Genomic DNA, 15232 nt, shown 5'->3' with positions numbered 1-15232 from the left:
AGAGCCCAGAATAAAAAGAAAAATCTGTTCTATGGCACTTGAATAGGCTGGGGAACAGTGACTCAAAATGACCACTTAGGAGAGAAGAGACAGTTTTTAACATCAGTTGTACCTCAATAGAGCTGCAAAAAAAAAAAAAAAAAAAAAAAGTAAGTACCAGAAAAAGATGATGATGATAGCAGACAGTCAAGCCAAGCTAAGAAAGTAATCTGCATAAGAGGCATGTCTTTCAAACATTTTCTGACTTTCTTGGCCTTTGAGAACAGAACACAAGAGCCAGTTTCACAAAAGGAAATGGTTAAGGATCATTGTCTGACAGGCTAAGGAAACAGAAATGTCTCTGTAGCAACAGAAGCCAACATGTGAGGAGGAATTTGCTGGGAAGGTCCACAAAGAATCGTCTAGTATAAATGTATCACTGAGGAACCTAAATGTCTATGTCACATCGTTATAGCCCTTAAGTAACAGGAGGAAGGGAATCTGGAGGAAACGAATCCTGGGTATGGAATTATTTATTTGTAACCCCAAATATTAACTGCTTCCTGAAAAGGAAAGCCTTCCTCTATAATCCTAGATGGTGCAGGTGAGGCTCCGGCCTCATCTTACTTTGGAAAGCTAGAAGGTTATTTTTATATCTCACATTGTATTCAGATGTATTCAGGAATGAAACTGACACAGACATCAATGCAAATGTGGGTCGCTTTCATTTCAAACTATGTCTATCACATTCAGAATATGAAGTCCAAGAGTCACACAAGATAGGACTGTGTCACTTCCAGTTAAAGAAGACAGGCTCTAATGAGGACTCAACACCATAAGAAACAAGAATCTCAGCAGTGTAGGACACCAGCAGTAGTGAAAACACTCAGCCAAGATCAGAAACAGCACGGGATGGCTGAGCAACACAAATCACTCAGAGCTGCATCTGCCACCCAACCCTGGGGCAAACTTCAGACTTTCAAGAAACTAAAACTGAGTCACACTCAGTGGACTTACATGAGTGGGAGTTCAGAAAATGTCAGTGAATGAGTACTTATCCAGTTTCTTCCCAAACGGACCTTTTGTTAATACTGTTTTTGAACATCAATCCCCACCAGAAATGGTGAGTATTCTCTCCCAAAAAAGACTGGGGAGGAAGGGTCAGAAGATGAGGCTATAGACAGTTTCACTATATGACCTGTTAGCCTTTTTAATTTTGTATTGTGTATATGGATCAATACAGAAATAAGTAAAGCCGGGGTGTGGCTCAAGCAGAAGAGCACTTGCCTACCAAAGTCCTGAGTTCAAACTTTAGTACCAAGAAATAAACAAACAAACAAACAAACAGGAACAAGTAAAATAATTAAAGAAAAAAAACCCTAATTCAATGTCAAAAAAGACAGAATGAGAGAGACCGAAGAGTTCCAGCTCAACTGTTTCGGTCCCAAGAAACAACAGCTGGGAGAGCTGGGCTGCAGGAACCCTATCTTCTCCATCTTCCCTCGGCTCTAAGCACAGTGCCTGGGATAGATCAGCCCCTCAGTAAGTGTCAAGATAAAATTCTAGCTCTCTTCTCTCAAAACAGTCAACAGATGGATGATGCAAAATAAGGGAAATTTTAGCAAAGTTAAAAATGACTAATAGTTTGAGTTGTCCGAATGGGAAATGGACTGGTCAGAGAGAGCATGAGCTTTCTTTCATCAGTGGAAGTATTCAAGCACATATTAGCTGATGATTTGTCAAGTAGTGCCACACAAAGGACTGCTGCACTAGGCAGCCAGATGAGACCAGGGGTTGGCAAGCTTCCCCTAAACAGGCACCCACATAGGAAATACTTTAGTTCCTGTCATGCATTTTTCTCCTTTTTAAATAACCCTTGAAAGATGTGTAAGTCATTCCCAGCTCATGCACTGCACAGAAAGAAAGGCTGCAGGCAGGATCTGACCCACAGCTGGGGTTTGCCGACTCCTGGATTAGAAGATCTTCCAAACCTGTTGTTTTTAATGCTTTGAAGGTGCCACTACTGAATTCTGGTTTTAGGGAAACTGAACTTTTTTACAGGGCAGTAGAATTGAGCAAGGGATGCTGAAGGCAAGGCAGATTGCAAGGCCAGATTCAAAGGCCACATCTGCTGGTCTACAATGTGCCCTGCACCTACATGTGTGTGTGCACGCACGTGCAGGTAAGTAGGTAGGTAAACAGATTTTTTTTGAGACAGAGTACAGACTGAAATGGTGGCCTCAAGCTCACGATCCTCAGCTTCTGGGATTATAGACATGTACCACCACACCTGGTTCCCTGCAAATACTCCTTTATGAACTGGTAAATACAGTCTACATAGAACACTCTCAACACAGGTGTTCATTAAGCCAAGCTGAAGTGCATTTGAATTTACAGAGAGCCCTAACAAGCCAGAAAGAAGCACTGACAGCTTTCCCATCCTCAATAGCATCTCACTAATCAACGGCAGTTTCCTGCGTGCTTTCTGGGAACCATGCTCCTGCCTTCCACTCAGCTCATGGTCCTCCCACTCTGAATCTCTGATTTGATGCTCAAGAAACACCAAGCTGCCTGGTGCTCACTTAACACTTGCTTTCTGCCTCTGAGCCCCAGTTCAGAGTGGGCTCCCTTTCCTTCATGCTCCCTGTAACTGCCTGATCCTTTTGAAACCCCAACTCAGAGGCCCCCTGCTTAGCTCCTCCCACCACCTCCCCTTCTCTGCTCTCTTCCCTCTTCACCATCACTTCTGGCTCCACATCACTCCTCCATTTGGTACTAGTAGGTTTTAAGCTCTTTACTTATCTGTCTGCTTCCATCTACTCCTCAATCATAAATTTCAAAAAAATTTACAGATTCAGAACTCAATTTCTGTCAACATTCCTAGTCCCTTGCAAAGGGGCTCTCAAATGTCACTAAGATACCAGGTGCTGGTGGCTCACACCTATAATCCTAGATACTTGGGAAACTGAGGTCAGAAGGATTGCAGTTCGAGGCCATCCTGGGGAAAGAGTTTGTGAAACCCCAACTCCAAAATAACCAGAGCAAAATGGACTGGACATGTGGCGCAAGTGGGAGAGCACCTGCTTTGCAAGCGTGAAGCTAAGTTAAAACCCCAGTTCCCCCTAAAAAAGTCACTGAATTCTAGAGCCCTTTCTGGGTGTCTTCCCTAAAGACACAAGAGAAAGGGTCTCCGTGACTAGAACAACAAACTCCATATGCTCATGGAATATGAGGACTGGAGTAAGAAATCACGAGGAGCACATGGAGGCATGACATAGGATGGAGGTCTCTTACCTATTACGGTTTTCTTTAGGACTAAGATCTTAGAGCATGGGAAATATGCATGCACAAGTTAAATGGAGCAAAAATAGGAGAGAATAAATCCTTCTGAGAGTGTTCCTGTGGCTAAGTGCTTACCTTCACAATCTCACAACAGCTCTCTACAGAAAAGCAATCAGTGACAAAATCTGGTCATTAAGACATTGTCTCAGACTGGGGTGGGGACCAGTGGGAGAGGCCTGGGTTTCATCCCAGCACATGGGGGGTGGGGCAGGATCTGATGATGGAATTAAAGTTAATGGCAGCTATGTGACAGAATGCAAAGAAAAGAACAGGACAGCTAACCAGGTCTCATCAGGAGGAAACACGGGGTAAGCCCAAACTGAACAACATGCTCCAGAATGACTGGGACAGGTTTATAATATCCAAGAGTGTCAAGACCTTAGAATTCAAGACTAAGGAGCTGTCTGAGACTGAGAGAGACTAGGAAGGAGGACAACTCGGGTACGGTGGGGTCCTGGGATGATGCTCTGCTATAAGGGATAAAATTTGAAAACATGTCTGGGAGATGAGTAAATGAAAGAGCTTTCTCTTATTCCTATAATATGTCTGTAAATTTGAAACTCCTGCAAGATAAAATATTAAGAAGAATTTTTTCTGGGTTCTGATGCCTCACGCCTGTAATCCTACATACTTGGGATGCTGTTAAGTGTTTTGAGGCCAGCCTGGGTAAATAGTTCACAAGACTCCCCATCTCCAAAATAACCACAGCAAAATAGACAGGAAGTGTGGCTCAAGTGGTAGAGCACCTGTCTTGCAAGTTCAAATCCCTGAGTTCAAACCCCAGTCCTACCAAAAATAAAAAAGAAGTTATTGGCTCCTGGACACATAGCTGTATGCTACCAATGTGATGTTTGTTAGAACAGCAACTTCAGGGTGAGGCCAGGCTACTGACTGACAAGAGGACTGGGAAAGCCTCCTGGGGAGCTGAAAAAGTCTAAATCTTGAGATGGGGGGTGCTGAAGAGGCATAACCTATGTAAGAAAATACAAGTGCTGTAGTTATGATCAGTGCCCTTGACCATGTATATACTACAGTGAATAAATGTGGAACAATCCCCTATGTTCTAGCTAAACCAGCTCTACAAAGAACCTTCATGGTCCCATTCATTCAACAGTTAACAGGTGACCTACTTAAATCTAGCTTCAGTGAGAAGAAATTTATTGCTCTAAATAAGAAGCCTCCATGAAATATCATTTCTGCCACAATTGAGGCATTTTGTTGCTAAAGATGCTGGCAGTGCAGCAGTCTGGCTTTGCTGCTTACACAATTAATTGAAGCAGAAGTGCTTCCTGGGGCGAGGCTGCCAACCACTCTCCCTCTGCAGGGGTCTGAGCAGGTTGGACATAGCAAGAATCAGCCAGTGTGGGACTGAAGAAATAAAGAGGTCAAACTGGTAGAAGATAAACAATGATCTGAGGTAGAAACAAAGAACAGAAAAAGAAAATCTGGTTTAGGGAAACTGGACCCTCTGCGGGAAAACATAAACAGATCAACCTAACCATGCAGAGAATTCCCTCATGATAATTTTCCTGTGTGTCTTGGGGTTTTTGTTTGCTGGTTTTAGGAGAGCCAGAGAGAAAATGCTGGAAGCAGATATAGCATGATGCACTGAGGAATTTGGTCTTGAATCCCACAGAGTTAAATGTAGATTCCAGCTTCAGCTGGTACAGCTGAGAAGCCATGTGCAGGTGACTTCCCTCTGCATCTGAGCTCTCACATGTAAGGAAAGAACAGTTACACCTAACCCCAGATGGTACCAGGAAGGTTAATGGGAAATATGTGACCTACCTGCTACAGTGCCTGCCACATAGGGAGCACCAAAAATGGCAGCTGCCATTCATTTTCCTGTAACTCCCCCATATTAGCCAACAGTAACTGATGAACATGGTCCCCTTCCCCATGATCACTATCACAACCTTCTCTGCCTAAGCCACGCCTTCCCAAATCCCCCTCTCGCAAAAGGGCCCTGCAACCACAGCAGATCCTCAGGGAGTGGGCTAAGGGGGTCCAGAGCACTAAGTGTTCAGCTGCTCTGGGAGCAGGTGGGTAATTCACTTAGCAGCAGGGCCAGAAGCATGGCAATGTGGCCCTGAGGCACCTTCTTGGCTCTAGTGGAGCAGCTCCTGGCTCCATCTCCCAGCTGTGCAGCTGTGAACTCTGCAGGTCCCCAGGCTCACAGGCACAGCATGACATGTGAAAATAGAGACACCAGCAGAGGCAGAGGGCCACTTGGGCACGGGGGCCAATGCACTTGTAGGCTAGTGACACACCACAATGTCCTGCTTTGGAAACTACTTGCAAGGCTGCCGAGTGTGGAGGCCTAAAAAAGCCTTCTCTTACAAAAGGAAGGAAGAAGTTGTAGACTTTGAAGAGGGAAACTCGGGGCTCCCACAGGGAAGCAGTGCATACCTGGTGTCACTTACTGTTCATATCACAGGAAGAGGCAGGTTGTCCCAAGCCAGGCTGATGATACCTACCAGACTCCAAATCCCGCAAAGTGCTTCTGCCAGCTATCAGGTGACTTCTGCCGGAGCAGTTGTTTGCACTGGCAGTCAAGATAACTAGTTTGGTGGACAAGCTGCCTCCCTCACCTCCCAGGGAAACTTCGGCCTCCAGAATTGCCATGACTTGCTCAGCAAAAGGTCATCAGGAACAGCAGCACCGCCCAGTTTCCATACCACCCAGAGCTCGCACAGGTCACCTCCAGGAGCTGCCCTCCCTCTGCGGTGCTAACTTCACAGTGGGAGTAGAAGCAGCACTGCAGTGTAGCAAGCCTGAGAACCCAACTGTGGGAGAATGAAGGAAGGCAGGCACCTGCTTTTCAGTCCTTTCTGTCACCTCCACCAATCAGTGGTGTCACTTTGGTCCACAAAGGGCAGGCTACCTAGTTTTGCTTGCGCCACTACAGAGCACCTACATCTCTGAGCTGATCTCCCAAAGCTTCCTACTTACTACGGTGGCTGCACCTCTGTGCTTCATAGGTCTGGCGTTCTTTACAGACACCAAAGGCCACCCTAAAGAGACTGAAGAGCAGCACACATGGCTCTGAGCTACCTCATGGCCATGGCCTCAACAAGGGTCACCAGGTGATCAAGAACATGAGCAAGCTGAGGCATAGCCATCCTTACAGTTACCTTCCCAGGCATATCAGGTTTGTTAGGGACATGATGTGAGAGGCTTGCCATGGAGCTATTCAACATCTCTGAGGACAGGGCTGGTGAAGTGGCTCAAGTGGTAGAGTGCCTGCATAGCAAGCATGAGGTCCTGAATTCAAACCCCAGGACTGCCAAAAAAAAAAAAAAAAATCATCAACATCTCTAAGGACAAACAAGCCCCCAAGTTCACCAACAAAAGTGTGGATGTCAGGCGAGGTGACATCCACCTATAATCCCAGCATTGAGGAGGTGAAGGAGGACTGCAAATCCCAGGCCAACCTGGACTGAATAGCAAGCCCTGCTCCACAAAAAAGAAATGGCTGGGGATGCACATGTGTTCAAGGGAAAAGTGAGAGGGGCTGAGCGCCGTCTCAGCCACCATGAGGAAAGTGGCTCCCAGAGAACTGAACTTCCTCTCTCCTGGTGCTTACAACCCTTGATAGAGACTTCACATTAGAAAGGGGAAGGGCTGGGTGTAGCTCAGTGGTAGAGCATTGCCTTGGCCTGGCTTTGATCCCCAGCACTGCAATGAAAAGAAAGGAGAAGAGAAGAGAGGGAAGGAGGAAAGAAAAGAGGAATGGAACAAGGGAAGGGAAGGGAGGGGAGGAAAGACAAAGATTGGGTCAAGCAAACATCTAATTTCAGATTTTCACAATCTTTGGTTTCCAAAGAATGAGCACAAACTTATTTGCTCTTAGCAAAGTATCATATGGACTGCTTCAGCCCACATGGAATCTTTGTACAATCAGAAATGGTACCCTTCCCTCAAAACATTTTACTTCCTTTAGTTACAGAAGTGTTACAACATACTGATTAGGTAGACTCAAGCCATTTTACTTTTTTCTGCCAGAAAATTGTCATTACAAAAACACATCCCTAATGCCCATGTGCAGTATACAAGCTGTACATCTGTATGAAGCAGCCCTGAGCTGTCACATAAGGCCAACATGGGTTTTCTGAAAAAAAAAAAAAAAAGGTCAAAACAGCATAACTGCTTTTCTGCCTTGACCAGGTAAGAATCACAAGACACAGGACATCTGAACTTCAGGAATATCTCTCCCAATGTTGCTCCAGAAATCCTCTGTAGACAAGATGACAATAGAGAAATTGGATACTAACAAAATGTGAGGGATTAAAAAGTGGTAAAATAAGAATTAAAACATGCTCATATGAACTGGCATTAGTTAGAATGGAGCCAGTGGTGGTAAATCATTGGTGCGGGCTTTGGTCTCGTCCATTTTTATTTATCAACATAATGGTCACCCACATTTACTACATTTACTGCTATTTCTCATGTACTGAGCTCTGTTCTAGGGACAGCACTGGGGAAACAAACACATAAGTAAATACAGGGTGAGGATACCTGACCTGAAATGCTTGGAACCAGATGTTTCAGACTGCAGATTTTTTAAATTTTGTAATATTTGCATATATACACAGAGAGTGGGCCTTAAATCTAAACATACGTTTACTTGTTTCATACACACATAGCTGGAAGACAATTTTATACATTTTCAGTGGGCCTATGTTTTGACTGCGAGCCATCTGTCATGAGGCTCAGGTTGGTGCTCAATGTCTTCTGCTTTTAGAATATTTCAGAGTTTGGATTAGACACGCTCAACCTATATGCATAGTAAGGCATTCTTATTACCACATTAGACCACTGCCCCAGATAGCAACAGAGAAGGTTTGGTCATTAATTCTATACAACCCACGAAGCAGGAAGAATTAGGCAATACAACAAATGACTAAAATTCAAAATTAAAAGGGCAGACCTATTTTAACAAGATGGAAACATCAGGACAGGGGGTGTAGCTCAACAGAAGAGCACCTGCTTAGCATGTGCAAGACCCTGGGTTCCATCTCCAGTACCACCAAGGAGAACAATTCATAAGAGGTAAATATAGGGCCTCAAACCTAAGTTCAAGAAAACAGTTGGACAATAGCACAGTCTGACACACTGAAGGCCATATGATACTCTCGAAAGGACACAGGTGCATCAGCCAGAGACCTGAGTTCAAATCCCAGCTCTACTACTTTGTAGTTAAGTCAGTTAACTTCTCTGAAACTATAGTCTTCCTCATCTGTACATAGGGATGCTGCCTACAGTGCACAACTATTGTGAGGACTCAACTAGAAAACACACATAGCCAGTATACAAGAGGTCCTCAAAAAGCAGAGCCAAAAACATCAAAACTGTCAAAGACACTGGGATTTCTATTTAGTAATTCCTTCAGTAAGCATTTATATTATCTTCTGATCCCTGTGCTGCATTTCAGGGTTTGGTGGCAAAAAACTATAGCCCCACTGTTCACAATAGCCAAGTCATAGAATCAGTCTAGGTGCCTATCAACAGATGAATGCATAAAGAAAGTGTGGTATCTATATGCACAATGGAGTATTATTCACCCATAAAGAAGAATGAAGATTATGTCATTTGCAGGAAAATGGATGGAACTGGAGATCATCATTTTAAGTGAAATAAGCCAGACTCAGAAAGACAAGTATCACATTTTCTCTCATATGCAGAATCTAGAATTTTTTTTAAATCTGGAAAGCAGAAGGAGTCAGCAGGAAGAGGGAGTGAAGCAAGAGAAGGTGACGGAGAGGCGAATGTGATCTTATAACTATGTAATAAAGAAAACTATAGGCAAGATGGATGGAAATGGAGGGATAGCAACTTGGGAGTAAAGTAAGTGCATTACAGCAGAGATTGTAAGCATCTGTACAGGGTACAGTGGGAGAGAGAAGGGCTCTAGGATAGTGGCAAGGCAGGATTGTTCCCACAGAAACCTTCACAGAGGTGTTAAGAACAGGCCATGATCCTCAGCAGGGTCTTCCTAGCATATAAGGTGGAATGACGTTTTTGTTTTGAGCCTGTACACTGCAAAATGTGTAGCATAGCTATTTCCCTCAAAAACCAGTGGTGCCCTGTGGTCACTGTTACAAAACCAAGAAAAATAAAACAGCTCTATACAAATATCCCCTTGATGTGGAATGGAGGCAGCAGCTACAGCAAACACCACTGAGGAGGAAGCTCCAGTGGGGACTGGGGACACACCAGGTAAAGCAAGGAACATGTTACAGTGCCACATGTTCAACTCCTTGGCTTCTGCACAGCATGGAACATTCTTGTTCATCTGCACATGCCCCCCACGAGTTCATTACTTTCTCCCTTCACATCTCAGTTCTACCATCTCTTCTTTGTTTTCTTTTTGATGTTTGTTGTTTTTTGTAGTGCTGGGGATTGAAGACAGGACCTCACACTTGTTAGGCAAGCACTCTACCATTTGAACCATACCCCAGCCTTTTGTTTTCTATTTTGTTTTGTTTTTTAAATGGGGTCTTGCTAACTTTTACTCAGGTTGGCCTGGAACTTGTGATCTTCCTGCTTCCTCCACTCAAGTAGCTGGGATCACAGGTGGGTGCCTCCACTCTCAGCTCCACCAGCCCTCTGTAGGAAGCCTTCCTTAATGCCCACCCCTGCTGCATAGGTTGAGTCTTCTGTAGTACACCTTCCAAAGGAGACCCTGTGCCTTGTCTTCTGGGCATACAGAGAACTAATTATTTGGCATAGTTCTGAACAGTTAAATCTTTCCTAGTGAATAAAAGCTCTACAAGAAAGAGTTCACAGTGACAACCGAGAGGGCACCCATCAGAGAAAGTACAAAGCAGTAAGTGCTTAGAAGTGAAGGGCAACATCAGCAAGGTCAGACGTGCCATGTCAAAGTGAAAGGGTAAGGAAAGAAAGGTGTGCAGAAGTCCTGGCAAGGCAGAGGTTTGAGGCCTGTTTTGATGGGATGGTGGGAGGAAGGAGGAAGCAGGAAGTCAACAAAAGATGATTTGTGGAAGTACAGGTGTCAAGCACTGTGGCTGGGCAGATATGCAGGTGTTGGTAAAATGCGAGGAAAACTGAATGGGAAGGATTGATGAAACAGAGAAGAAAACAGGATCTCAGCACAAGCAATGGAACCAGGCTCAAAGCAAACACCCTGTTTTCACTGAACTGGAATAAAAAGAATGCGCAAACACCCTGTTTTCACTGAACTGGAATAAAAAGAATGCGCTAGTCTAGCTGGGAAGTTTATAGCAATTGTAGAAGTGCTGTAAATGATGACTGCAACAACGTGAAGCAAAAGGCAAGGGAGGAACTAAGAAGAGGAGTGAGAACGGGGTGGACATACAGGGAGATGGGAAAGAGAGCTGCCAAAGATGCACGGGGAGCAGAGAACCTGGCTGTCTGTTTGGGGACATAGTGTGATTATGCTAAGGGCACAATTCGTCTATGATATCACTGTCAGTGCCTTAAGATACCCCAAGAAAACTGCACCCCTGCCCTACTGGCTAGACTCCCCAAGGAAAGAAGAGTTTCTTCCTCTAGCACACACACTTTGAGAGAATAGCAACCTGGATGAAGGTAGTGTAAGAACATCCCAGAGGTGATCGCTCTGGAGCTGGACGAAGATCCACGAACAGGGTGTTGCCCAACCTGCCACAAACGTATACATCAGTCCTTCTCAACACTGGAGAAAATTAGGACGACCAGGAGAAAGAGGAGAGCAAGATGTAAGCAGCAGCCTTCATTTCCCTGGGTAAAGGAAGATAGAAGCCTACTGACTTCCAAGTACAATCTCAGTGGAGAGTGGGGATAACCAGAGACTACTCACCAGAGAACTTCACCATCTCTTGTTTCCACACAGCACATTCATTTTGCCAGTATCCTGGTTCTTGTCTCCCTCCTCTCCCCAACTCATTCAGTCAGCTCCAGCAAATCCCACCTCCTCTATTTCTCAAATCCACCCGCCCTCTCCATGTCCACAATCAGTGCCTTTGTCTAAACCATCATCCTTGGATACCTGGATCATTGCCATAGTACCCTGAACAGTCCCCTGATGGTCTTGCCCTATGCAGTACAGCTGCCACTTGCTGCCTGAGTAATTTAAAAAGACACAACATGCCACACCCTTAAATTTCTTCAGTGCCCTTCTTGCCACTCTCATACATCAAAAATAAAGTCCAAACAGCTTGTCCTGGCACCATTAACTTACACTGCTTACTGAGTGTTCATCATCCATCCACCAGAACTAAGTGAGCAACACACCCACACAGCTCATTCTCTTTCTTTCCCTCCCCTGCTGCTCCTGCTCCATCTTTTTTTTTTGCAGTGCTGTGGTCAGCCAGCACCCAGGGCCTTATGCATACTAGGCAAGCACTCTACCATTGAGTTTACTTTGTGTGTGTGTGTATATGGTACTGAGGTTTGAATTCAGGGCCTCACAGTTGCTAGGCAGGTGCCCAGCTCTAATTTTAAAACATAAGGCAAGGACTCTATCAATGAGTCAAACTCCAGGCCCCTAGTTCCCTTTTATAAATGAAAAAGTGAAGTTTAGAAAAGAAGTGACGTGCCCAGGGTTATGAAACCTCAGTGGCAAGGCTAGTATCTGGGACACAGGCAGCTTAGAATCCATGTTCTCAATATGCCACAGCCCACAAGGCCCTTCATGATGTAGCCCCTGCTTACCTTTGCAGCCACCTCTCATCCTGCAGCTATACTGACCCAGCTGCAGGCCATACTGTGGCATCTACAGCCCTTTGTTAGTGCCACTTCCCAGCCCTCTTAACCTGGTGTACCCTGCTCACTCTTCAGGGCCACTCCTTATTAGCACCTTCTGATGCCTCAACCTGACTTACACACACTAAAGCCCTATTCAACTGCACTTTGGCAAGAGCTCCATGTGGTATCTGAAAAACAGACCTCCTTGAGGGCAGGGAGCTGGACCTTATTTCGTTTTTTGTATTCCCAGCTTGCAGCTCAGTGTCAGGCCCCCAGGAGGTGTTCACAAATGTTTATGTGTATTCTTTATAATGGGAAGCTGGGTGGGAACAGGAAAGGAACACTATGGTTGAATAAGAGTCCAGCACTCAGCTCTTGAAAGGGCTTCAAATCATGTCACATGAGAGCACGTAGGATTGGCCAAGGAAAACTGAAGAGGAGATGATGTTCCAGGCAAGAGAAACATCAGGAGTTACAGGTGAGACACACTTGCAAGCAATTTAATAAGACTGGGGCATGGAGCTGGGGGACAGGGCAACAGTTTGGTCAGATAAGCCTCCCAAAATAGGCTCACTCAGATGTTACCCTACCTCCTCAGAGTACCCACGCCTGTCCAGTTAGCTCTTCAAACAGCTCCCTCTAAATAAATAAATAGCTCCCTGGGTCCTCCAAGTTGTTCTTCATCTATTGCCTTGTGTTCTTTCTTGTAGCACCCATCAGAACCTGGTACATCTGCCACTCCTGTCATATTTTATTGACAGTCACCACCATCATCATCTAAAAGTAGGTTCCATGAAACAGGGCTCATTTTTTTTGTCCTACAATGATGCTTCACATAACAGGCATTCAAATTTCTATTTAGTCAATCAACAAATATTTATTTAGCATATATAATATGCCAGGCACTGTTCCACATGCTATGGATATAACAACACATAAAACAAGACAAAAACTATCACTATAGCACACACTACACATAAATTCATCACATTTAGCCTGGAGAAGGAGGAAAGAGGAAGACTGGCACTTTGGAAGATTGTAGGGCAAATCAATGAGCTGAGATTACTACAGAACTGCTTTCAACTCCCATGTGACTTTTTTCGGTCAGAAGTAGGAAGAACCACAAGTAATGAGCTTTCTGTCACCAAAGAAATATGACCAGTGGGTAGAAATATCACAGCAGGAAAAAAAATCCAAGTAGTTATTGGGAAAGAAAGCCTGAAAAAGAGGTTGTGGTTGGCAGCCACAACTATGTCTAGCTACAGTTGCTCAAAGTTTTAAAAAATAAACTGAACTAGCTGATTCTTTTTGGTTATTCGGGGCAGACGTGTTAGTGGCCAGAGTTTAAAAATATACATGGCACCCACGTGCACACACACATGCTGGATTTAGATTCACTTCTCCAACAACATGTTAGTACTGTGCTTATAACGTACAATCCAGTAAGAATAAAAGTTTGACTATTTCTGACAAAGGCGTTTTCTTACACCTACATTTACCTTACATGATTCCTATTAGATAACAGTTTGTAACGTCTGGAACAAACCAAGAAATCGAGCTTAGTTGAGAAGAGCCCTCAGCATAGACGTCCTTGAACCCCTCATTTCAGGAACAACGTATTATTACGCCCATTTTACAGGTGAGGAAAGAGAGGCTCAGAAAGGGGAGGTACGCCGGAGCCAAGGCAGGACGAGAGCCCAGCTGACCCATCTCGACTGTTCCAGCACCCGATCCTGCGCCCTACCTGTGGAGGACAGGAGAGGTTGCCCCGGGAAATCAACACAAGTTTCTCAGTCGGCAACCCGGGACTGAACCAGTGTGAGGGGACGCGGCAGCAGAGGAGACGCGACAGCCGCCTCGTGACGTCCTGCAGGCGGGAGGACCGCCCAGAGGCGAGTGGGAGAGCATCCCTAGACCCTTCACCGCCGAGCTCGTCCCTTCTCTCCGGTCCTCCAAAACCCACCCGCGAGACCCCACTCCTCCCTCGCCAACCGAGGCTCTCTTACCGCCGCTCAATTTCCGGCAACCACAGCGCGGGTCGCAGCGCGCGCCCTGATGACGCAACGTAACCCCGCCCCCAAATGCCAGGGGAAAGCGGCGCGCGTGCGCACAGCAGCCAGGGCGGCTGGGGAAATGCGCCCCTAGCACCGCGCTAAGTGGGAGGGCCCTGAACAGTGGGGAAGGCGGGGCATCGGGAGGTGGGCGAGGTCCCTGGCTGAGCCTGGGGGAGAGACTCGTTTGGATGTGGGATTGTGTATTTGCTGGTCAGGCTTTTTAAAAATGCTCCACTCTCTTTGATGTCAGAGGTGACAGAAATTATTATCACTGCCATTTTCCAGGGGAAGTAACATCAAAAGTAGCACAGGTGTAAAAACAGGTGAGACTCAGAACAGGCAAAGCCAGGGAAAGTTGACAGTGATGCAACTTCAAAACCACTTGCTCTTCAAAACCAGTCTGGTCTTTCAAAACCAGTCACTAGTCTCAAAGCTCTCCACGGCCCATTCTAAATTACTTGGGTGTTGATGATAGAGCTGTGACTATGATAAATTTCTCAATCTAGCCAAGGCCTTTACAAAGTGACTCTGTTATAGCTCTCTAGACTTATAATAGTAACAGCAATTACTACTATTTATTGATGATCATGTTTTCAGGTTTTCACCTCTCTAATACTAACAAGGGTCCTGTAAGGGTGGTATTTTATTATTATTCCCATTTTATATGGGAAGGAACAGAAGCTAGGGAAGTTTAAGTGGCTTTCCGAAAATTAAAGGGCTTTTGGCCAGGATTTTGTAATCAAAGTCCATTGGCTCTGTCCAAAAAAAAAAAAAAAAAAAGAAGAAGAAGAACAAATGCAGACTGGGTAAGGATATTTTATTAGGATAATTGCAAGTGATGGGAGAGGAATGAAGAGCGGGACTATGTAATGGGGGAGGGGAACTATTGGAATTTGGAGATCAAGCTGACCAAGTCTCAAGAGTTAGGCAAAGGGTCAGTCTCTTTCCCAGAACCCTCCCTCTCACCTTCCTCTCCTCCCTCCCACCTCCCTCCTCTCTCCCTCTCTTCCTCTCTGGATGGGGTCCTGCTATGTTGCCAGGCTGGTCTGAAACTCCTGGCCTCAAGCCATCTTCCTGCCTCATGGCTTGGATTACAGATGTGTACCACCATGCTAGCTAAAAGATTTTTCCTCATAGGGAAGCCTAAA

The 15232-nt window shown here is 45.3% G+C and overlaps 1 protein-coding gene across 7 annotated transcripts in view; it reads right to left on the bottom strand.

The window, feature by feature from the left end:
- Atg7 (autophagy related 7) overlaps positions 1-14099 on the bottom strand; it is a 238161-nt gene extending 224062 nt beyond the window's left edge. For 6 of the 7 annotated variants that reach the window (XR_012436383.1, XR_012436385.1, XM_074044433.1 and 3 more), the window contains exon 1: positions 14037-14099. The gene's annotated coding sequence lies outside the window, so the exon portion shown is untranslated. The other variant, XR_012436384.1, reaches the window with a different exon arrangement.
- Between the last annotated feature and the right edge of the window lie 1133 nt (positions 14100-15232).

Source organism: Castor canadensis, chromosome 10 (assembly GCF_047511655.1).
Source record: "Castor canadensis chromosome 10, mCasCan1.hap1v2, whole genome shotgun sequence".
Lineage (NCBI taxonomy): Eukaryota > Metazoa > Chordata > Mammalia > Rodentia > Castoridae > Castor > Castor canadensis.
Note: the sequence above shows the minus strand (reverse complement) of the source record. Positions and strands in the feature narration are given on the sequence as shown.